The sequence below is a fragment of the Sphaeramia orbicularis genome, chromosome 19 (genome assembly GCF_902148855.1).
Source record: "Sphaeramia orbicularis chromosome 19, fSphaOr1.1, whole genome shotgun sequence".
In the NCBI taxonomy this organism is placed as follows: Eukaryota; Metazoa; Chordata; class Actinopteri; order Kurtiformes; family Apogonidae; genus Sphaeramia; species Sphaeramia orbicularis.
The window spans coordinates 49,158,261-49,181,321 of record NC_043975.1 but is presented as its reverse complement, the minus strand read 5'-3'; the positions used below and the strand labels follow the sequence as shown (position 1 = coordinate 49,181,321).

The 23,061-nt window shown below is 39.7% G+C and overlaps 2 long non-coding RNA genes across 2 annotated transcripts; both read left to right on the top strand.

The window, feature by feature from the left end:
- Positions 1 to 1,441: 1,441 nt before the first annotated feature.
- Positions 1,442 to 2,685, top strand: LOC115439304 (uncharacterized). Its single transcript, XR_003938245.1, has 3 exons — positions 1,442 to 1,486; positions 1,638 to 1,943; positions 2,451 to 2,685. It is a non-coding gene; the product is annotated as an uncharacterized LOC115439304 (long non-coding RNA).
- Positions 2,686 to 2,712: 27 nt separating this feature from the next.
- LOC115439600 (uncharacterized) lies at positions 2,713 to 6,746 on the top strand. The gene is made up of 3 exons (XR_003938267.1): positions 2,713 to 2,771; positions 5,468 to 5,553; positions 6,135 to 6,746. It is a non-coding gene; the product is annotated as an uncharacterized LOC115439600 (long non-coding RNA).
- Positions 6,747 to 23,061: the final 16,315 nt, after the last annotated feature.

Sequence of the window (23,061 nt, the reverse complement as noted above, 5' to 3'; positions counted from 1 at the left end):
AAAATGTTGTGTACTGTTACAGGCCTAATATATACATATATATATATATATATATATATATATATATATATATATATATATATATATATATATATATATACACATATATATATACACATATATGTGTGTATATATATATATATATATATATATATATATATATATATATATATGTATATGTATATATATATGTATATATATATATATATATATATATATATATATATATACATATACATATATATATATATATATATATATATATATATATATATATATGTATATATAAACTCTGAAGGTTGATGTTGAAGGGCTGATTTGTGTTGGAATAATTCAAACTTGTGCATTGGCATACGGTCAGATATGATAACTGGTCAGGGATTCTTTTTTAATGCTTTATTTTCTCTTCAGGCTGATTATTTACAGGTGGAATAGTTCAGCTGATGACATGGATAGGATGACGTGGATGAAATGACATGGATGACATGATTTTTAAATCTTAAACAAAGGGAAACAGTAACTGTATTACTAAACAATTCCAAAGATATTCAGTTAACAATACCACAAAATGACTCACTCATGTATGCATCCATCCAGTCTGTGCATTTAAGTCTTTGTCTGTTCTTCAGACCACATGCTCCCATCAAACAAAGGGAAAAGAGGATGGGCGGGGCCTGAGCCTTCCTCTTAAATGGTTGGGTGTGGCCTGATAGGTGAGGCGAGGTCCTGCCCCTTCCCAACCAGGAAGTGGAGTTTTTAACACACACACACACACACACACACACACATAGACATATATATATATATATATATATATATATGTCTATGTGTGTGTGTGTATATACACACACACACAAACACACATATTTACAGCTTGGTCCCCCCAGTTCTTAAATCCTATGTGCGCCCCTGCTGCAGAAGAAGCCTTTTAGCAGAATTAGAACATGCAGTCAATTGGAAATGACTAGATTGTGAACGTTCTAAGTGTTCTGGAAATATGGACAAAAGGACAAAGTCACACATATTTTCTGTCCTTTTTCTAGTCCTAGATCATAAAAAAGTGCAGGCGGTCCATTTTGGGCTGAGGGTTGAAAGGGTTCAGTTGTCCACCCTCACACTGCCGTCTGTCCAGGGGCTTTTGTGTCTTTAAACATGTGTGTGTGTTGTTGTGGGTCCACAGACTCTGTCAGACTGGTCCATGGTTCCAGTCTGTGTTCAGGCAGACTGGAGGTCCACTCCAACCGGTCCTGGTCCTCGGTGTGCGAAGAGGATTTGGACCTGAACGACACCCAGGTGGTCTGTAGGGAGCTGGGCTGTGGGGCTCCTGGGCTCCTCCAGGGGGGGCTCTATGGAGAGGGGGAGGCTCCAGTCTGGACCAGTGAGCTCCAGTGTGAAGGAAATGAGTCTGTGGTCCTGGACTGTAGGAGGTCCAGCTCAGCTGGGAAGACCTGCTCACCTGGAACAGCTGCTGGATTCACCTGTACAGGTACCAAGGAGGCGTGGCTTTCATCTGACAGACTTTTACAGGTGCCAAGGGGGCGTGGCTTTCATATGACAGACTTTTACAGGTACCAAGGGGGCGTGGCTTTCATCTGACAGTGTGTTTGTGTGACTCATGTCTTTGTGTCTCTGCTCAGATCCAGGTGGGGTCAGGTTGGTGGGACAGCCGAGCCGCTGTGCTGGTACTGTGGAGATCCAACACCAGGGACACTGGAGACCAGTAGAAGACTACTATAAACGCTGGGACCTGGAGTCTGGATCTGCTGTGTGTCAGTATCTGGACTGTGGATCAGCTGTTTCAGTCAACAGAACAGATGATTCTTCAGACAGACCTGTGTGGAGGGTCTCAGTTCCATGTGTAAAGCTGACATCTGGACTGAGGGACTGTGTTGGACTATCTAGTCCCTCTAATCACTCCTCTGCTGTGGCCGTGGTGTGTTCAGGTACAAAAGGACACAAACTGTGTCTGAACTGAATTCTCAGTGACCAGATGGTTCTGACTCTGACGTTTAAAGTTCCATCTAATGAATCTGTTCATTTCATCAGTTGATTATTTTGTCTCAGTTCATTGTTTTTTCGCTCAAATGTGTCAAATATTGACCTTTGACCTTTGGAACGTCCAGATCCCAAATGAACGTCTTCATTTGGACCAGATGAGGCTGAAAACACAAACAGATTTCCCATTAGTCTCATTTAGGACAAAAGGACCAAATGTTGACATGTGAGACTGTAAAAGCACCACATGTGTTTCCTTTTTTACCCATAATGCCTTTGAAGGTCAGCTGTGCTCTAAATGACCCATTCCTCATGTTTTCATTGGTCAGTGTTCATCCCATCCCAAACTCCTGTGGATCAGATCCATCTGTGTCTCTGAGGAGGATGGATTCTCTGACTGCTTGTTTGTGCTCATGTGTGCTGCTTGGTCCAATCATGTCTGTGTGTGTGGACAGATCTGCTGCCTCAGCCCAACATCTCCCTGTCTGACGGGGTCTTTGAGGTCTACCAGCAGGGGTTCCGGGTCCTGGTGTTCTCCGACTTCACCGTCACCTGCTCCGTCCGACCGCAGTACCCAGGAGGCTCCTTCCGGCTGATCTCCGACACCGAGAAGCCCCTGAACCTCACCCTGCCGGCCGTCAATCACTCCGCCCACTTCCTGTTGTCCTCCATGGGCTACGCCCACCGAGGGAACTACACATGTGTTTATCACGTGGACGTTTATAACCGCAGCTTCACGTCGTCTCAGAGCCCCGCCCTCTATCTGACTGTGGGAGGTAACGTCAGGACAAACACACAAAAAACACCCACAATGCATTTGGGTCAAATCTGATTTGTTTGTGTTGGTTCAGATTCACATTAAATGTGACTTCTATCAGTTTGGAGTCTGAACTGAATGTGACCCTGAAGTGACCCACATGGACTAAAGAGGTCCTGAAGTGACCCACATGCACTAAAGAGGTCCTGAAGTGACCCACATGCACTAAAGAGGTCCTGAAGTGGCCCACATGCACTAAAGAGGTTCTGAAGTGACCCACATGCACTATAGAGGTCCTGAAGTGACCCACATGGACTAAAGAGGTCCTGACGGAATACCAGACCACGCAGACACACACTGTGTTTACAGAAGGAAATATGGTTTTCCTCCGCTCTGACCAACAACTGAGACGTTTGTCGCATTTCACTGACAGAAAGGTCGGATAAATGCGACCTGGACGTTCAGACTGAAGTCACGTTGGAAAATATCAGATCTAAGTCCGATTTAGGACCACATATGAAAGTGGTCTGGATCAGATTTAGGACCACATATGAAAGTGGTCTGGGTCAGATTTAGGACCACATATGACAGTGGTCTGGGTCAGATTTAGGACCACATATGACAGTGGCCTGGGTCAGATTTAAGACCACATATGATAGTGGTCTTGCTCAGATTTAGGACCACATATGACAGTGGTCTGGGTCAGATTTAGGACCACATATGATAGTGGTCTTGCTCAGATTTAGGACCACATATGACAGTGGTCTGGGTCAGATTTAGGACCACATATGACAGTGGTCTGGGTCAGATTTAGGACCACATATGACAGTGGCCTGGGTCAGATTTAAGACCACATATGATAGTGGTCTTGCTCAGATTTAGGACCACATATGACAGTGGTCTGGGTCAGATTTAGGACCACATATGACAGTGGTCTGGCTCAGATGTAGGACCACATATGACAGTGGTCTGGGTCAGATTTAAGACCACATATGACAGTGGTCTGGCTCAGATGTAGGACCACATACGACAGTGGTCTGGGTCAGATGTAGGACCACATACGACAGTGGTCTGGCTCAGATGTAGGACCACATATGACAGCGGTCTGGCTCAGATTTAGGACCACATATGACAGCGGTCTGGCTCAGATTTAGGACCACATATGACAGCGGTCTGACTCAGATTTAGGACCACATATGACAGTGGTCTGGCTCAGATGTAGGACCACATATGAAAGTGGTCTGACTCAGATTTAGGACCACATATGACAGTGGTCTGGCTCAGATGTAGGACCACATATGAAAGTGGTCTGGCTCAGATGTAGGACCACATATGACAGTGGTGTGGCTCAGATGTAGGACCACATATGACAGTGGTGTGGCTCAGATGTAGGACCACATATGACAGTGGTGTGGCTCAGATCAGTGCTGTTCAGACTGTGTGTACCAGATCAGATCCAGGTCACATATGGACACATTTCCCTTCAGTCTCAGTCAGACTCAGAATCCCACTGAGCTCAGCACAAACATCCTCATGATGTAAATCTGTCCCATTGGTGCAGGTTTACTTCAGACTGAATACACTGGTCTACAATTAGGACCCCGCCCCCAAAGGGGAGGCGAGGGCTGTTGGTTTTGGTTCCGTTTGTTTGTTTACAGTTTCGCAGTAAAACTATTGGCTGAATTCAGACCTAATGTGGTTTATAGATTAGCACTGATCCAGAATAGATGTGAGGACATTTGGGGAAAAGTAGGTCAAAGTTCAAATTTTTGATGATTTTTTTAATATCTTTTTTTTTCCATTTCCTTATAGTGGGCGGAGTTTAAAATGTCAATAAAAACATCAGTTTTGTTTCAGTTTACTTCAAACTCTGCACAAATACAGAGGTAGTTGTTCTCCATCACTCTGACATAAAGCTCAGACAGACCTATGGATTTTTTCACATTTTGGCTGAATTCTTTTCATTTTTTTGCCTCCATTTTCCTGCCATTTGTGGTACTCTGCTGTTATAAAGGATCGGGAAATCAGGCGAATTAAAAAAAAAAAAAAAAAAATCCATCAAAAACATGTCATTTCTAATAAACTTATTCTGAAAAAACAAATGAACTTTGCCGTTGAGGAAGTGATTAAAGGTGCTGTGGGTTAAAATGTTGACCCTCGAGTCTGTGACCATGAAATAATATCAAGGAAATAATCTGAAAACAGAGCAAAGTCCTGAAAACATACTGTGCATTTATTTATTCAACTGCAAGAACATTATCACCACACCAGGGTGGAGAATAAGAGCCAATAGGTGCGAGGGGGCGGGGTTTGTGGTGCATGGGTTAGAAATGATCCTCCTCAGATTAAATGTGTTCAATGTTCTAGATTTGAATCAGATGAACTGTTCAACTAATGACCACAGTGTTGGTTTATTTATCCAACAGATGTGGAAATGTTCCACTGGTAGAACCTGTCCAGTCCATTTAGAAACAGATGTGTAAATGTTCCACTGGTAGAACCTGTCCAGTCCATTTAGAAACAGATGTGGAAATGTTCCACTGGTAGAACCTTTCCAGTCCATATGTTGTCATGTGCAGACAGTGTTTGCAGTCGATGTGACACTAATATTCATCTGGACTTAAATCCATTCTCTGCTTAATTTTCCAGCTTTCCATTTGGAGCCCAGACCTGATGCTTGTTGTTGTTGTTGTTGTTGTTGTTGTTGTGTTTCAGACTTGGTGACAAATCTGATCATCAGGGTGGTTGTGGTCCCCTTCCTCCTGATCACAGGGACCATCTGCCTCTTCTTCTACTGTCGGGTCAGTTCACAGCTTTATTCAACACTAACACACTTCAACACTGACATGGGACGCTTCTGCCAAACTGGTTTTACCTCCAACATCTGACACATGTTTGTGCAGGTTTACCAGACTCATGGTGTGGACCAGACCACCACAGAAGAACCACTGAGAACGGAAGAACGGCTGATAGCATAAGAACGGACCTGAACCCATAACGGAATAACTTATCTTATTGTCCTGGTAAAAAAATTCTTTGCAAATGTAATAACTGAGGTAATAACGAAAACTATATGAATAAAACTGTATTTAAGTTTGATTTATTAGAGAGAACTGGGATCACATCACAGAGGGGGGGGGGCAGAGAGAGAGAGAGAAGGAGAGAGAAAGCGATTTTTTTTTTACCAGACCAATAACGTACGGCCAATAGTTTACCGTTCTCTGTGGTTCTTCCGTTCTCTGTGGTTCTTCTGTTCTCAGTCAGATAACTTTCAGATCCGTCCCATGTCAGCAGGATTTCACTGATCAGCTGATTGGATTCATTGATCGAATGGACTGAACATGAGTGACAGCAGCACATGATGATCACATGTTTGTTCCAGGCCAGTGGGGGGCGGAGTCGACTGAAGGCACGCAACACACCATGAGTGACACCGACACAGTCTACGAACACAGTCTACGAACAAAGTCTATGAACAAAGTCTATGAACACAGTCTACAAACACAGTCTACGACCACAGTCTACGAACACAGTCTACAGACACAGTCTACGTCCATGTCCTCGTCCATCCTGCAGAATAGTTGTGTGTGTTGTTTGTGTCCCAGTCCCAGTTCTGGTCCTGGAGTCCTGGTCCGGTCTGAATGTTCAGTGTGTTTGTGTTTCAGCGGTTCCTGGTTCTTCTTGGACTTGGACTCAGACCTGTTCAGTCCTGGGTTAGGGTTGGGGTTCTTCAGGTTCCCTTTTGTCTCTGTTCATATCTGAGGTATTTTTTTTGGACTTCTTGTATGATTTGGTTTTGTCGCTGCCCCACTGTCGTTTTGTTTTAATGTGAAGAAGATTGAATGTGAGCTGCAGACAGATATGTGAGTTTTGGATGGACACATTTACAACATGTGTCAGTGATTCAATTCCCTTTAATATTTTTTAGGGATGGAACCAGATGAACATTTCAGATCACAGTTATTGGGACTAAAATTATCACAGTTCTCATTATTATCGCAGTATTGTTGAAATTGTGCTCAAAATGTTCAAAAAGTACGAATACACACACTGAACGAATTTAACCAAGTTGGATTTTGAAAAAACAAAACAAATTAAATAAATAAATAAATAAAATAAAATAATAGTCCCAATGTCCCTTCTGTGTCAGAAACATTCCAATATTAACCCTTAGTGGTCTGAGTCTATTTTGTCTGTTTTTCAGTCCTTTTGATTTGGCCTTTATATACTATAGAAACAAATGTTTACTATACCCATGTTTGGGATCTGTTTTTCAGCACAACTTCATCTAGATCATCTGTCTATTATTTTTTCACTTTAACCTACTATAAAAACATAAAAGGACAAAAAACACACAAAAAGATAAAATCCAATTTTAAAAATATATAATTTATTGCATAAATAACACACAGATGTTTAACAAACCTTTTCAAAGACTTTAAAAGTGAATATTGGTTCAAATATTAGGTATAGAAAATTAAAATTGTAATAAGTTAAAACTCTACTCAAATATTTGACATAAAAGCAGATCTTTCCATCGGGTTTTTTCCCCTAAAAGTGCGGTAATCAAGCACGGTTATCATGAGAATTAGAATTTAAACGTTAATACTAACCGTCTGTGATTTTACTGCAGTTTATGGTTCTACCAGTAACAGTTGTGTTTATTCTGTTTGATGCTTTTATTTTGACAGTTGTGTTTTTATTCTGTATTATGCTTTTATTTTGAAAGCTGTTTTTATTCTGCATGATGCTTTTATTTTGAAAGTTGTTTTTATTCATTATGATGCTTTTATTTTGACAGTTGTGTTTTATTCATTATGATGCTTTCATTTTAAAAAATGTTTTCTATTCTGCATGATGCTTTTATTTTGACACTTGTTTTTATTCTGTATGATGCTTTTATTTTGAAAGTTGTTTTTTTTATTCTGCATGATGCTTTTATTTCGACAGTTGTTTTTATTCATTATGATGCTTTTATTTTTGACAGTTGTATTTTTATTGTCCATGAAGCCTTTATTTTGAAAGATTTATATTCTGCATGATGCTTTTATTTTGAAAGTTGTGTTTTTATTCATTATGATGCTTTTATTTTGACATTTGTGATTTTATTCTGTATGATGCTTTTATTTTGGCATTTGTGTTTTTATTCATTAGGATGCTTTTATTTTGACAGTTGTGATTTTATTCTGTATGATGCTTTTATTTTGGCAGTTGTGTTTTTATTCATTATGATGCTTTTATTTTGACAGCTGTGATTTTATTCTGTATGATGCTTTTATTTTGCAGTTGTGTTTTTATTCTGTGTGATGCTTTTATTTTGACAGTTGTGTTTTTATTCGGTGTGATGCTTTTATTTTGACAGTTGTGTTTTTTAAGTAATTTCAGACAAACATACACAGGAAACAGGTTGTACTTTTCTTTCCTCCTTTTCTTTTACCTTTTTTCATTTTCTTTCTTTTTCTTTTCATTCCTTTCTTTTTTGTTCTTTTCTTCCATTTCCTTTTCTTTCCTCTCCTTCTCTTTTCTTACCTTTTCTTTTTCCTGTTCTTTTCTTTCCTATTCATTCTTTTCCTTTTCTTACCCTTTTTTTCCTTTTCTTTCCTTTCCTTTTTTCTGTTCTTTTCTTCCATTTCCTTTTCTTTCCTGTCATTTCCTTTTCTGTTCTTTTCTTTCTTTTTCTTTCCATTCCGTTTCTTTTTTCTGTTCTTTCCTTTTCTTACCCTTTCTTTACTTTCATTTTCTTTCCTTTTCTTTCCGTTTCTTTTCTTTCCTCTCCTCTCCTTTCCTCCCTTTTCTTTCCTTTTTTCCTTTTCTTACCCTTTCTTTCTTTCCTTTTCTTTCCTTTTCTTTTTTCCCTTTTCTTCATTTCTTCCTCTCCTCTTCTTTCCTCTTCTTTTCTGTGAAATGAGTCCCAGTAGTTTGTCATCTGTTTTTTTCCTCTTCCTCTCTTTCCCACACATGGAAATCCAAACAGCGTCACTCCCACAGTAAAGCTGTCAAATGTTCCCATCCAACCTGTTTGGAATGAGAACCCAGTGGAACCCAAACCCACTTCCACCTAAATGGACTCATTGCTTGTTTGTCAGTCAGTTCCAAACAGGACTCATCCTAATAAAGGCTGTTGTGCTTTCAAGTGTCAGACCTTCAGTCTGTTTCTGTTCCACTTCTTCAATCAGCTGATGGGACTTGTGGATTTTCTGCACTCTAGAAACATTCCTTTCATTTGATGGAACACATGTTCCCCACTTTCCTCTGTCCATTCAGTTCTCTTAACCTTTCACTCCTTCATCTCCAGAACATACAGTGTGTTTGGATCCACCAAATGGACTCAACCTGCAACTCATCTGAAGAAAAACCACTGTTTTCCTCTAGTTTGGAGGAAACTTTTCCCAAGATTTTCTCACTATGATCTCAAACATTTGGCATTTTTCAGTCCAAACCAAGTATTTTTATAGATTTAATAGAAAACAGTTATTGATATTATTTCATCTTTTTTTTTTTTTAATCCACTTTATTGATGAACCATAATAGTTCAAACAGGACAGGTAACACTAGGAGCATCTAATGAAAGTGGATTCATAAACAGTTTGGATTCAAACTCAAAGTTTATCGTCAGGAATATTTTTCAAGAATTTGTGAAAATGAAGATGAAATTTACCTGAAAAAAAAAAAGAAAAGCTTAATTATAAACTATTTGTTATGATCTGTGTTCATTTGGAAGAGATGATCCAAACTATTAATAATCTATCTATCTATCTATCTATCTATCTATCTATCTATCTATCTATCTATCTATCTATCTATCTATCTATCTATCTATCTATCTATCTATCTATCTATCTATCTATCTATCTATCTATCACAGGTGGAGCTCATCTTCTCCTAAAATGACTCCCATTAAATGCTCAAATCTGTTCAGTTGTTTTCATTTCATTGACTCCAAATGTGTTGGAACACGTTCATCTCTCAGACCAGTTGGTTCAGAATCAGTTTGATCCCAGATCAGTGGACTGGATGTTGTTCACTTCTCCTCCATTCCTGTGTCTGTTTTCTCATTCCATCTCTGCTCAGTGCATTTGTCCGTAGACGCTCAGCGTCCATGCACTTCAATGGGACTGAGTGGAACTGCTTTAAAAACCACTACAAACTGGACCAGCACTGGACACATGACACCTATCGTCCCGCCCCCGGACGCTCGGAGCCGTGGGCGGAGCTCGGCCGGGCCGGACGCTGAGCTTCCGCGTGCCGATCGGAGGACGGGTCCGAAGGCTGAATGCGGTTTGATTGACAGCTGTTCTCAGATCTGCTCCTTCACTGACACAGTTCAGTTTAATATCGTCACACATTCTGCTGTGAAATCAGAGAAACCAAATGAACTGTTCATTTACTGACCTGAAAGAAAACACAACCACTGGAATAACTGGGTACACTGAACTGAAGTTACACATTTTCTTGTTTCAGTTCCAGAATTGAATCATTTCTTGTTCAGTTTCATATGGTTTTGTCAATAGTTAAATCAATCAAACTATTGTTTGTGTTTAAATAACTTGACTTTTTTTTTTATGTACGCTGACAACGAGCTTCCCCTGTCTCAAAGACGAACAGACGGCACTGAATCTGACCAACATCCAAACCAAACCTGTTCACTCTGTGTGTATCTCATCTACACTATATTGCCAAAAGTATTGTCTCCCCCATCCCAATAATCAGACTCAGCTGTTCCAGTCCCTTCCATGTCCACAGGTGTATTAAATCCAGCCCTAGGCATGCAGACTGCTTTTACAAACATTTGTGACAGAATGGGTCACTCTCAGGAGCTCAGTGAATTCCAGCATGGAACTGTGATAGGATGCCACCTGTGCAACAAATCCAGTGGTGAAATTTCCTGGCTCCTAAATATTCCACAGTCAGCTGTCAGCTGGATTATAAGAAAGTGGAAGTGTTTGGGAACGACGGCAACTCAGCCATGAAGTGGTAGGCCACGGAAACTGACGGAGCGGGGTCAGCGGATGCTGAGGCGCAGAGTGCGAAGAGGTGGACGACTTTCTGCAGAGTCAGTGGTACAGACCTCCAAACTTCATGTGGCCTTCAGATTAGCTCCAGAACAGTGCGCACAGAGCTTCATGGAATGGGTTTCCGTGGCCGAGCAGCTGCATCCAAGCCATACATCAGCAAGTGCAATGCAAAGCGGTGGATGCAGTGGTGTAAAGCACGCCGCCACTGGACTCTAGAGCAGTGGAAGAGCCTTCTCTGGAGGGACCAATCGCGCTTCTCCATCTGGCAATCTGATGGACGGGTCTGGGTTTGGCGGTCGCCAGGAGAACGATACTTGTGGGAGCGCATTGTGCCGAGTGTAAAGTTTGGTGGAGGGGGGGTTATGGTGTGGGGTTGTTTTTCAGGAGCTGGGCTGGGCCCCTTAGTTCCAGTGAAAGGAACTGGGAATGCTTCAGCAGAACAAGATGTTTTGGACAATTCCATGCTCCCAACTTTGTGGGAACAGTTTGGAGCCGGCCCCTTCCTCTTCCAACATGACTGTGCACCAGTGCACAAAGCAAGGTCCATTTGGACATGGAGGACAGAGTCTGGTGTGGATGAACTGGACTGGCCTGCACACAGTCCTGACCTCAACCCCATAGAACACCTTTGGATGAATTAGAGCGCAGACTGAGAGCCAGGCCTTCTGTCCAACATCAGTGTGGGACCTCACAAATGCACTTCTGTCACCGGGCACCGAGCCATGGTACGGCGGTGCAACGGCACCTAGCGTTGGCACTGAAGGGCACCGCCGAGGTGCGTCGCAGCACCACCTTGGTACCGGTAAAATCGTTGTATAAGCCGCGTCGGAGTATAAGCCGCAGTGTTTAAAGTGTGAGAAAAAAGTAGCGGCTTATAGTCCGGAATTTACGGTATATATAGGCTAACATCTTCATTTCAGATGTCAGAAAGTGTTTGTGGCTCCCAGTGTTGTCTTTTCCGTGGAAACCAGGTCGAAATGGCTCTTTGAGTATTTAAGGTTGCCGACCCCTGCACTAGTAGGTCTAAAATGCTGCAAGACAACAGAAAAACAGCAATAAAATCGAAGTGAGTAATCAAACAAAATTAAGGTAAAGATTAGATAACTCCAAATATTACATGGATCAGAATGCACATGACCAGTTGGAACGAAAAATCAAGGTGAATAAAATGAGCATAAACCACACGTAGGCTCAGAAAGTCAAAACAGCAATAAAATCTGGGTAACGTAAACAACAATCAGCGAGTAAGTAATTATTTCTAAATACTAGAGAATTTTAACAATCAGCAACAAACAATAAGTAACACTAAACTAAATCAAAGAGAAACGAGTAAGAATTTCTAAATATTAAAAATTGGAAATACACAAACAACCAATAATCAATACTAAAGAATTTCAGAAATACCTGAACCACGATAATCAATACTAAAGAAATCTATCTGCATAAATCAACACAGATCAATAACTGAAGATCCAAGAATGCCAAAGTGACAACAAATCTATACATTGATTATAAATGCATAGACAACAACAGATCAATTAGTAGGATTAACTAAATCAAGATTAATGCTTGGAGAAATAAGGTGGTATAAAGACAACTGATCAATCAGTGAACTCAAACAAATAAAACCAAAACTAATCAAATCTATAATCAATTATAAGTGCATAGACAGCAACAGATCAATTAATAGGATTAACTGAATCAATGGGAGACGACTGATTACTTCTAAATGCAAAACATGGACAAGGTAATCTGATAGAGATTAATCAGAAATAACTAATAGGAATAATGGAATTAAATCCGGCAATGTAAAGTGATTATTATACTTCTAATTATTTATGGGCCAAAACCTAAAGAATAAAACTAAGGGAAATAGAGTGGGACTTCAGTCAGTGTGTCATTCCAAAAAGTTTCACTAGATGAAGCCAAAGCCTGCCTTATGCAAATTAGGCTGTCTGATGGCCCTGTCTCTGTTCTAATTTAACCAGATATGTTTATAGAAGATTGTGTAAAGAATGGAATAGAGTCAATAAACTTGAATAAGGTTTCTCCTTTTCTTTTAAATCCGCACTGCCAGTTCTATTAGCCCTCTGTACTTATCTAGTCTCAAAATGGAACTTTCCAACCAGAATGAACTCAATACTTCAAGAATACTTTCAAATGGAGGCACAGTAATATGTTACGTCTGTTGGTCTCTACTCTTTGCATTACCCTTAGTTGCCTCAAGAATACTTTAAGAATACTTTCAAACAGAGTCTCTCAGCTATCATCCCAAACCTTAGTTCTTTTTAAATAAAAAACAAACACAAACAGCTCTGTCGGCTGTTGGCCCGTACCTTAGTTCCTTTAAAAAATAAATAAATAAATAAACAAACACAAACAGCTCTGTCGGCTGTTGGCCCGTACCTTAGTTCCTTTAAAAAATAAATAAATAAATAAACACAAACAGCTCTGTCGGCTGTCAGCCCGTACCTTAGTTCCTTTAAAAAATAAATAAATAAATAAACACAAACAGCTCTGTCGGCTGTCAGCCCGTACCTTAGTTCTTTTAAAAAAATAAAAACAAACAACATATGAACAATGTAACAACAAATACTTCCACTCCACACTCTGTATGCAAATATGCACATAAGTTTTGGCAAGCCTCAAAATTTAGAAAAGTCAATATGCAGAATTCAATTTAAACTGGATCCTGCTTCCTCACCTACACTCTTACACATATACTCACTTAGAGACACCGTGGGGGCTTGTCAAACGCAGAATTCTTCAGGTTTCTTCAGGTTCTTCCTCAGGAGATGTTTTTTCTGGGTTGTTCGTTTCTTCCTCTCATGTTTTTCCCTCTCTGACCTGTTACTGGGCACAAAAATGCACCGTCAGCCAGATGTCAGATAGAGAGCGACATGAGATAAAAAACTGAAAAAGCTGTTCTTTTCTTCTTCCCCCCTTCAATGAAATACCTGCATTCTCCATCAAACTGTTGTCGTTTTGTTTCGCAAAAACAAGGTGAAACCAGTGGATCGTCTCAAAGAAGAGGGATTTACTTTGGCTCATAAAAGGTAAACAGGCATACTGACAGCGTCTCGATGTCCCAATACCAGTTGCATCTAGTGAACGGTCTTTTTCAAGGATTTTTCTGAGTTGTTACATGTATGTGTTTACGTAAATGGTAGATAAGTCCATGTCTCAGCTGGCGCCACTGTCTCTGTGGAAGGCCTTGACACCCTAAGATGGTTTCTAACAGCTTGTATGAACTTTATACGGAATAAAAGTGTGTCCAAAGTTCACATATAGTATAATATGGTTAAATAATGACATAATAAAAGTAAAAGTAAATAAAAGTATAGATCCATAAATATTCAACATTTAGCAGCATATATCTGTACATATGGTGTCAGACACAATTATTTAAAAGTTGAAAATCCATACTTGACTAAATAAAAAAGAATAATTAGCTTTTTGTTGTGTCTGACGGTGTTGACAAAAACAAAGTAATGACAGGAAAAACACCTGTTTTATGAAAAAATTACAAAATGGGGAGGTTGCATCACTATAAAACTTGGTGGCCAAGAAATGGTTCTATGACTTTAAGACTTAAGATTTTTTTAAAAAATTACAACTTTTTTTCTACAAAAAAAAAAAAAATCCTGTTTTGTCCAAAATCTCAAGAGTCAGTGAACTACATGTACATTTGATCCTAAATATCTTTGAAAATGCTGCTTCTTTTTAGTAATAAAGATTTACTAACACTAAACTAAATGTTTTCATTTTTTGTGACAGGTGTCAGCTTAGTTTTTAGAGTAAAATAATTAGCTTTATGCTGATGATGTTTAATTATTTCTTACAAAAAAACAATATACTTTCAATTAATCTGTAATGAAACTCATAAATTAAAGACTTTAGATGGAGTTTATCATTTACTGACTGAATTTGGTGCCTCTAACACTTCAACTCTATCATGATAATTAATGCATCTTAACTGAAGATACAGAAACTCTACAAAAAAGTTATAAAACTTCATCGCACTGAACAGTTCATTTCTTTGTTCTTCTGATAGATGTGGATATTATTAATTTTATATAATATATACTGTAAATACAGACTGTGGGTTGGATCAAATAAAATTCCTCTTTTCTACATGTGTTCATTGTTCAGCCTGAAGGTTTTCTGTTTTTGTGGTGATAATTTTCAAAGCAGTTTGTACCAGATAGATTGGATTTTAATGTTACAACAGGATTATCAAATCACACTGCTGCTATTATTATACTTTTGTATCTTAAAACACCAAAGTTTGTCCAGTTTTGAGGTTCATGAAGCAGAATTCCCATATGTCTGTTTACTAATAATATTAAAGACCTTACATTACTATGTACTACTGAGTTTCATTTTCTCCTCGAATTTCATTAACCATGACAACGGTCAGGCATCACTGCTGAACCGTGACAACAGACAGGTTTCAGGACCAAAGACAGAAAGATGAAAATAGTCACTCAAACTCAACGTTACATCATTAACATAAAATACTGATGTTTGATGAATATAAATATTAATTGCTGCAAAACAGTTTAATAATCAAACAGTTGTAGAAGTTTGTAAATCAGACCCATTAATGCAACATGTAGATGAAATCAGTATTAACATCAGAGGATTTTCACTCCTCATACTCAGTTTGTGGAACAGGTTGTGTTACTGATAGAGAACATTTGTTCACTGAATGAAAATACTCTGAGAAACATTAAACTTCACATGTTGATTGAATCTGATAAAGAATGAACATCAGTCTGTGAGCAGACACTGAACCTTCAAATACCTGAAATATTAACAAACTACAAACATTTCAAACATATTTACCCACCATGTGGAATTGCAACAAAAGAATTGCCTCATCGGAATATTTAGTTTTTTAAATATTAATTTTTAAATGAATCTTTCTGAACCTGTACAGCGTTGAACTGATTATGATGTAAAATCAACTCCCACATATTCCCAATCAATACTCAAATAAAGTGATTGATCCATTGAGGTTATTAATGATTACAGTTAATCCAGGTCCCTGTTGGAGTGAGTCCTGATTTCCATACAGTGACTTTGCATCAGCAGCACCATGCTCCAGTGCTCTGGGAGAGTTTATAGTCCTGACACTGGAACTGTGGATGACTGACAGCTGTCCTTCATCACAACACAACACACACAAATCCTCCTCATCAAAAGCATGACTTTGGTCTCCGTCCTCATCTGGACTCTCCTCTGCTGCTGCTTCACAGGTAAAGTCCAGACAATCCAACTCCTCTCCTCTATGAACATCCGTCCCTCTGAGATGAAGAAGACAAAACCATGACGCTGCTTTATGTTTGTGTCTCTGTATCCTCAGAGTCCAGAGGCCAGGTCACAGTGACTCAGCCTGGAGCAGTGAGCTCTGATCTGGGAGCCTCCGCCACCATCACATGTACCACCAGTAGGAATGTTGATGGCTCTAACGAGTTACACTGGTACCAACAGAGAGATGGAGAAACTCCTAAACTTCTCATTTATCTTGCGACCAGTCGACAATCAGGGATTTCCAGTCGTTTTTCAGGCAGTGGATCAAACTCTCATTTCACTCTGACCATCAGTGATGTTCAGGCTGAAGATGCAGCAGTTTATTACTGTCAGAGTGGTCACACTATCAACAGTCGGGATGTGTTCACACAGTGAAAAACCGTCGTACAAAAACCTCCTTCAGCTGCAGAGGAACTGATCTGATTCAGTTCAGTGAACACAGTGTATGAACAAGCACTAATACACACAATAGTTCACATGATAAAATACTGTTGAAACATCTGCATAGTCTTGATACTTTGACATTTACTGTCCTCTAACACAGAATTATACGACTGTTCATAAATAAATCCACTTGGTCACTTGAAGGTTACAGTCTTGGACACAAGTCTTGTCACATGCACCCATCATATGTGTAACAGCTAATCACTTGACTGCTAATTGATTAATTGGAGTCATTACTAACTTATAATGGTGCTAAGAACCTGCCCTTTATTTATATTCAACCAAAATGAAATTTCAAAGATTTCATAAATGTTTATTGTTTGATAATGATGAACAAATCATTTTCGAGAAGGACAAAAGTTCTGTCACAAATATTAATCAATGAAAATGCTACTTCATCTGGACACCTGCACTTCAAGCTCTTGATGATCAATACTTTGACCTCTTGGCTGATTTTGGGCATGTTGTCAGAAGAGGTGTTGCACTTGAACTGTGGATCTTTAATAAGCTGTAAATATTTAAAACATTTTTTGAAATTTCAGTTTTCTGACATGTAAGTACCACTATATTGCCAAAAGTATTCCCTCACCTGCTTTGACTCCCATATGAATGTCAGGTCCATCTCATTCCTAGTCTATGGGTTCAGTCTGACGTGGCTCCACCCTTTGCAGCTCTAACAGCTTCAGCTCTTCTGGGAAGGCTGTCCACAAGGTTTAGGAGTGTGTTCATGGGAATTTTGGACCATTCTTCCAGAAGCGCATTTGTGAGGTCCCACACTGATGTTGGACAGAAGGCCTGGCTCTCAGTCTGCGCTCTAATTCATCCAAAGGTGTTCTATGGGGTTGAGGTCAGGACTGTGTGCAGGCCAGTCCAGTTCATCCACACCAGACTCTGTCCTCCATGTCCAAATGGACCTTGCTTTGTGCACTGGTGCACAGTCATGTTGGAAGAGGAAGGGGCCGGCTCCAAACTGTTCCCACAAAGTTGGGAACATGGAATTGTCCAAAACATCTTGTTCTGCTGAAGCATTCCCAGTTCCTCTCACTGGAACTAAGGGGCCAAGCCCAGCTCCTGAAAAACAACCCCACACCATAATCCCCCCTCCACCAAACTTTACACTCGGCACAATGCGCTCCCACAAGTATCGTTCTCCTGGCGACCGCCAAACCCAGACCCGTCCGTCAGATTGCCAGATGGAGAAGTGTGATTGGTCACTCCAGAGAAGACGCCTCCACTGCTCTACAGTCCAGTGGTGGTGTGCTTTACACCACTGCATCCACCGCTGTGCATTGCACTTGGTGATGTACGGCTTGGATGCAGCTGCTCGGCCACGGAAACCCATTCCATGAAGCTCTCTGCACACTATTCTGGAGCTAATCTGAAGGACACATGAAGTTTGGAGGTCTGTACCATTGACTCTGCAGAAAGTTGTCCACCTCTTCGCACTCTGCGCTTCAGCATCCGCTGACCCCGCTCCGTCAGTTTCCGTGGCCTACCACTGCGTGGCTGAGTTGCTGTCGTTCCCAAACACTTCCACTTTCTTATAATACAGCTGACAGCTGACTGTGGAATATTTAGGAGCCAGGAAAGTTCACCACTGGATTTGTTGCAAAGGTGGCATCCTATCACAGTTCCACGCTGGAATTCACTGAGCTCCTGAGAGTGACCCATTCTGTCACAAATGTTTGTAAAAGCAGTCTGCATGCCTAGGGGCTGGATTTAATACACCTGTGGACATGGAAGGGACTGGAACACCTGATTCTGATTATTTGGATGGGTGAGCCAATACTTTTGGCAATATAGTGTATGTCTAGTTCTTCGGAATTATTTTGAGTCATATCTGATTTTTATTACATAATCAGCAGTCGAGTTATTTGATATTTTCAGTATTGTGTATTTATGGGACAAGGCTTTTGTCCAGGACTGTAATCATGTTGTTCCTTTAACTTCAGCCCAGGCTCAGTGAACAGGATGTTGTATTTGTTCAGACTATGAAGCCCCTTGAGTCCACTTTGCAGTGCAGCTAAACAGTTTCTTCATCTGGTTCAATGACCACAGCACACCAACCATGTGGACCTGTTGACCTCCTAGTCCCCCCTCCACACCCTCAGTGTTGATGAACAGTGTGTGAATCCACCATAATCCCAATCCCCCAGAAGAACTACTGTGAAGGATCTGAAGGACTACAGACCACTGGCCCTAACATCTGTATTGTGTAGATGAATGCAGAGGTCTATGACCACCTGTCAAACATACTGTCACACAAACCAAATCCATGTCAGTTTGCCTTTGCCTGTGGACGAGGATATTCCATTGGTGATATGAAGGCTGCTGTCCATGGTGCTGAAAACAGGAGCGCCTTTTGGGTGGTTTGTCCCCAAGACTATGACACACTGAAGACATTGGCCACATATCTGCTCACCATGTCTGGATCCACATACACCTGTGAAGCTTTGGTCTCAAAAATGCAAGAAAGGAACCAACTGTCGAACCAGTCTTTGGAGGACTGACTGCACATGAACCAAACAGACGTCAAGCCTGATGATAAAAAAAATTGTTTCAGAGGGAAAATGTAACTTCTTCCATTAACCAAACATTAGTATGTCAATGTGATTTGTCTGGTTTTGCTTTATTTGTATTAAGTTATTGAACCACAGGCTGTTTCAATTTGATGATAGAGTAACATTTCTAATACTGAGGCCTGTCTCTTGTATTTTCCATTCGTATCAGTTCGCTGATGTACAAGGTTTGCACTTACCATGCTCTTCTCTGTTATATTAACAGTTGTGATTGAGATGCTGCAACTGGGCTATTGAATGGGAAAAAAGCCAAGGGAGAAAAAAATTATATATATATACAGGGTGGGGAAGCAAGATTTACAATGAGCATTTAGTTGTTTTTTTCTCAGCAGGCACTACGTCAATTGTTTTGAACCCAAACATAGGTATGATTATGACATCAATATAACACTATTACCCATACCTTTTCAGAAACTTTTGCCCATATGAGTAATCAGGAAAGCAAACATCAAAGAGTGTGTGATTTGCTGAATGCACTCGTCACACCAAAGGAGATTTCAAAAATAGTTGGAGTGTCCATAAAGACTGTTTATAATGGAAAGAAGAGAATGACTATGAGCAAAACTATTACCAGAAAGTCTGGAAGATACTATTAAAGAAGAATGGGAGAAGTTGTCACCCCAATATTTGAGGAACACTTGCGCAAGTTTCAGGAAGCGTGTGAAGGCAGTTATTGAGAAAGAAGGAGGACACATAGAATAAAAACATTTTCTATTATGGAAATTTTCTTGTGGCAAATAAATTCTCATGACTTTCAATAAACTAATTGGTCATACACTGTCTTTCAATCCCTGCCTCAAAATTTTTGAAATTTTGCTTCCCCACCCTGTATATAAATAAAATGACCATGTGAAACAATGAAAGAAATGCTAAATGAGAGCAACAACATTATCATGTTTGATTGAAGGCATGTGATGGCAAAAGCTACCTTTCAGAGGGAGTTTGTTTTATTTAATAAAAAAAATATAGAAACATAGTTTTTGTTACAAACCAGGGACTAGAGGAACCCAACTGCATGTGGTGAATGACAACAGACAGACACGGGAAGGTGTGAATGCAAAATTAAAATTTATTTGAACACAAAGTAAATTACAGAAGGGAAACAAACTCAATACGGAGAACCAAGGGTGTCGCCGAACCAGGAGATAAACACGAATGAAACCAAGGGGACGAGACCTGAAACACAGCAGAGTATAAAGGCTTAAAACACACACCGAGGAAAGAACACAGGAAGAAAACCTAATGTAGAAATATGCAGCAATCTGAACTCAGACACAGAATCAATTAACAAAAACCCAAGCACCAGGTAACCACCATACAAAGAATCAAAATGAGAGAAACCATCTTACCAGCATGGAAGCGAAGACATTCTGGCACAGGAGCTGCAGGGATTTTAAGCAGGAGGAGAGCTTGATTGCAGATCAGCTCCTGGTGTGTGCCATTACCTGGACAATCAGAGAGGGGGAAGGGAGGAAACAGAGGACAACCAAAACAAACAGAACCAAAAAGTGGGTCATGACAGTTTTTCTCCTCACTGAGCTATTCCAGAGTTCAGTCATATTCTGTGGGCTGGATAGAAAGCTCTGGGGACTGGATGTGGCCCACAGGCTGTTAGTTGAGAATCACCGATGTACAGTAATCAGAGTACCTGTTGGAGTGAGTCCTGATTTCCATACAGTGACTTTGCATCAGCAGCACCATGCTCCAGTGCTCTGGGAGAGTTTATAGTCCTGACACTGGAACTGTGGATGACTGACAGCTGTCCTTCATCACAACACAACACACACAAATCCTCCTCATCAAAAGCATGACTTTGGTCTCCGTCCTCATCTGGACTCTCCTCTGCTGCTGCTTCACAGGTAAAGTCCAGACAATCCAACTCCTCTCCTCTATGAACATCCGTCCCTCTGAGATGAAGAAGACAAAACCATGACGCTGCTTTATGTTTGTGTCTCTGAATCCTCAGAGTCCAGAGGCCAGGTCACAGTGACTCAGCCTGGAGCAGTGAGCTCTGATCTGGGAGCCTCCGCCACCATCACATGTACCACCAGTCAGGATGTTTATGCTTGGGGCAGTGACCATGGTTCAGCCTGGTACCAACAGAGAGATGGAGAAACTCCTAAACTTCTCATTAATCGTGCCACCAGATGACAATCAGGGATTTCCAGTCGTTTTTCAGGCAGTGGATCAAACTCTCATTTCACTCTGACCATCAGTGATGTTCAGGCTGAAGATGCAGCAGTTTATTACTGTCAGAGTTTTCATGTTATCAACAGTCAGAATGTGTTCACACAGTGAAAAACTGTCGTACAAAAACCTCCTTCAGCTGCAGAGGAACTGATCTGATCCACAGCTGCACTGAAACTAAAACACTAGATGGTAACAACACTATCCAATCCATAACTGGGAATAAATCACACTATTTAACACTTTAATATCATTGTTTGGACAGTTTTAAATTACAAACTAAGTATCAAAAACTTCTTTATTAGTGATTCAATTCCATTATTATTGAACACAATTTGATTATTTAAACTTCTTTTCATGTGTTTTTATAGTAGAGTTTTTCAACAGAAAAGATAAAAACTTAAAGTTTTATTAAAGATGAAAATTGTTGTATCACGTTATACTGACGATCTTCTGCTCTTTATTCCAGATTTATAAATAGTTTTTAAAGTTTTTAAAGTTTGTTTTTTGTAAATATTCTATAAATTCTGACAAACATATTCAACCTCAATTGAGAAAAAAGAGTTTCCTGTGTTTCCAGTAAACTTTTCATGATTATTAATCATAATTTCTTGATTTTTTTCCACTTTTCTTAACTTGTCTTTATGATTGAGTTCTTTGTCACAAAAAAGTAATATGTCCAGTGTTATTATTAAAGAATAACATCATGTTATATCAGTTTATGCTGATGTTAGTCTACTCTTATTCCAGATTCCTAAAATATGTTCAAAGGACCTCTAATTTATTTTTTGGGAAATCTTATGCATATTCTGAGAAAAAAAAATACTGAAACATGACTGATTAAGAATAATTACTAATTGATATACTTGATGTTTTGAATTGAAATGTTTAATGTATTGATGAAAAAAAATTGAATTTTTTATGTATAAATCTTCTGTAACCACAATGACACACTTTACAACAAAGAATCATTATGTAAATGGAACAAATACTATTAAATTATCCAGCACTGACAGAAGAACTATCCATGAACTCTCTCTAATTTGATCCTTTATTGGACAAAATCAGTAAAAAGTGAATAAAACGTGACATAACAATAACCACAAAAACACCAGCTAATAAATATCGTCAGTGTTTGAACGATGAAAATTACGTCACATTATGCAGGTCATATTCTGTTATGATGTGTGTTTGTGAGCTTTGGTTTTTCGTAGTTTGTTTAAGAACTGTACATAATACTGGTATTAAACTTCATAGACTAATTCTGTGTGCTAGGGCACACAGTTTTTATTTGGATGTGTGATTGTAGGTTCAATCATATGGGAGTGGTAGGAATTCAAGAGTTGGCCAGTATAATTCAGATGGACTAATTAGGCTGGTTTTTCAAAATGTTTCTGTAATCTGTGTGTTGCACACCTAAAATCGTGTGACGCCTTTTTGTGTGTTTTTTTAAATCTACACTTTTATTTTATGACTTTCTTTTTATTAATGTTTCCATTTTGCTGCAAAGTGTAATGCTTAACCTTGTCCAGTGATGGTGCTGTGAACTGTCATGGCACTGGCAGTGTGGATAACAGGGGTTTACAATAGGAGTTATGAGGTAGGAACTATTCTTCTACTCCAGTTTCCTCTGGGGTACTATAGTGATGCACTGCCCCTCGTCCTCAGATGCATTCTGGGAAGAAGAACAGTGAGTGAAGTTTCCTCATTGCTCTGTTTGTTCTGTGTCATTTGGATCTGGTCCACATCAGGACCAAACAGTCATTGT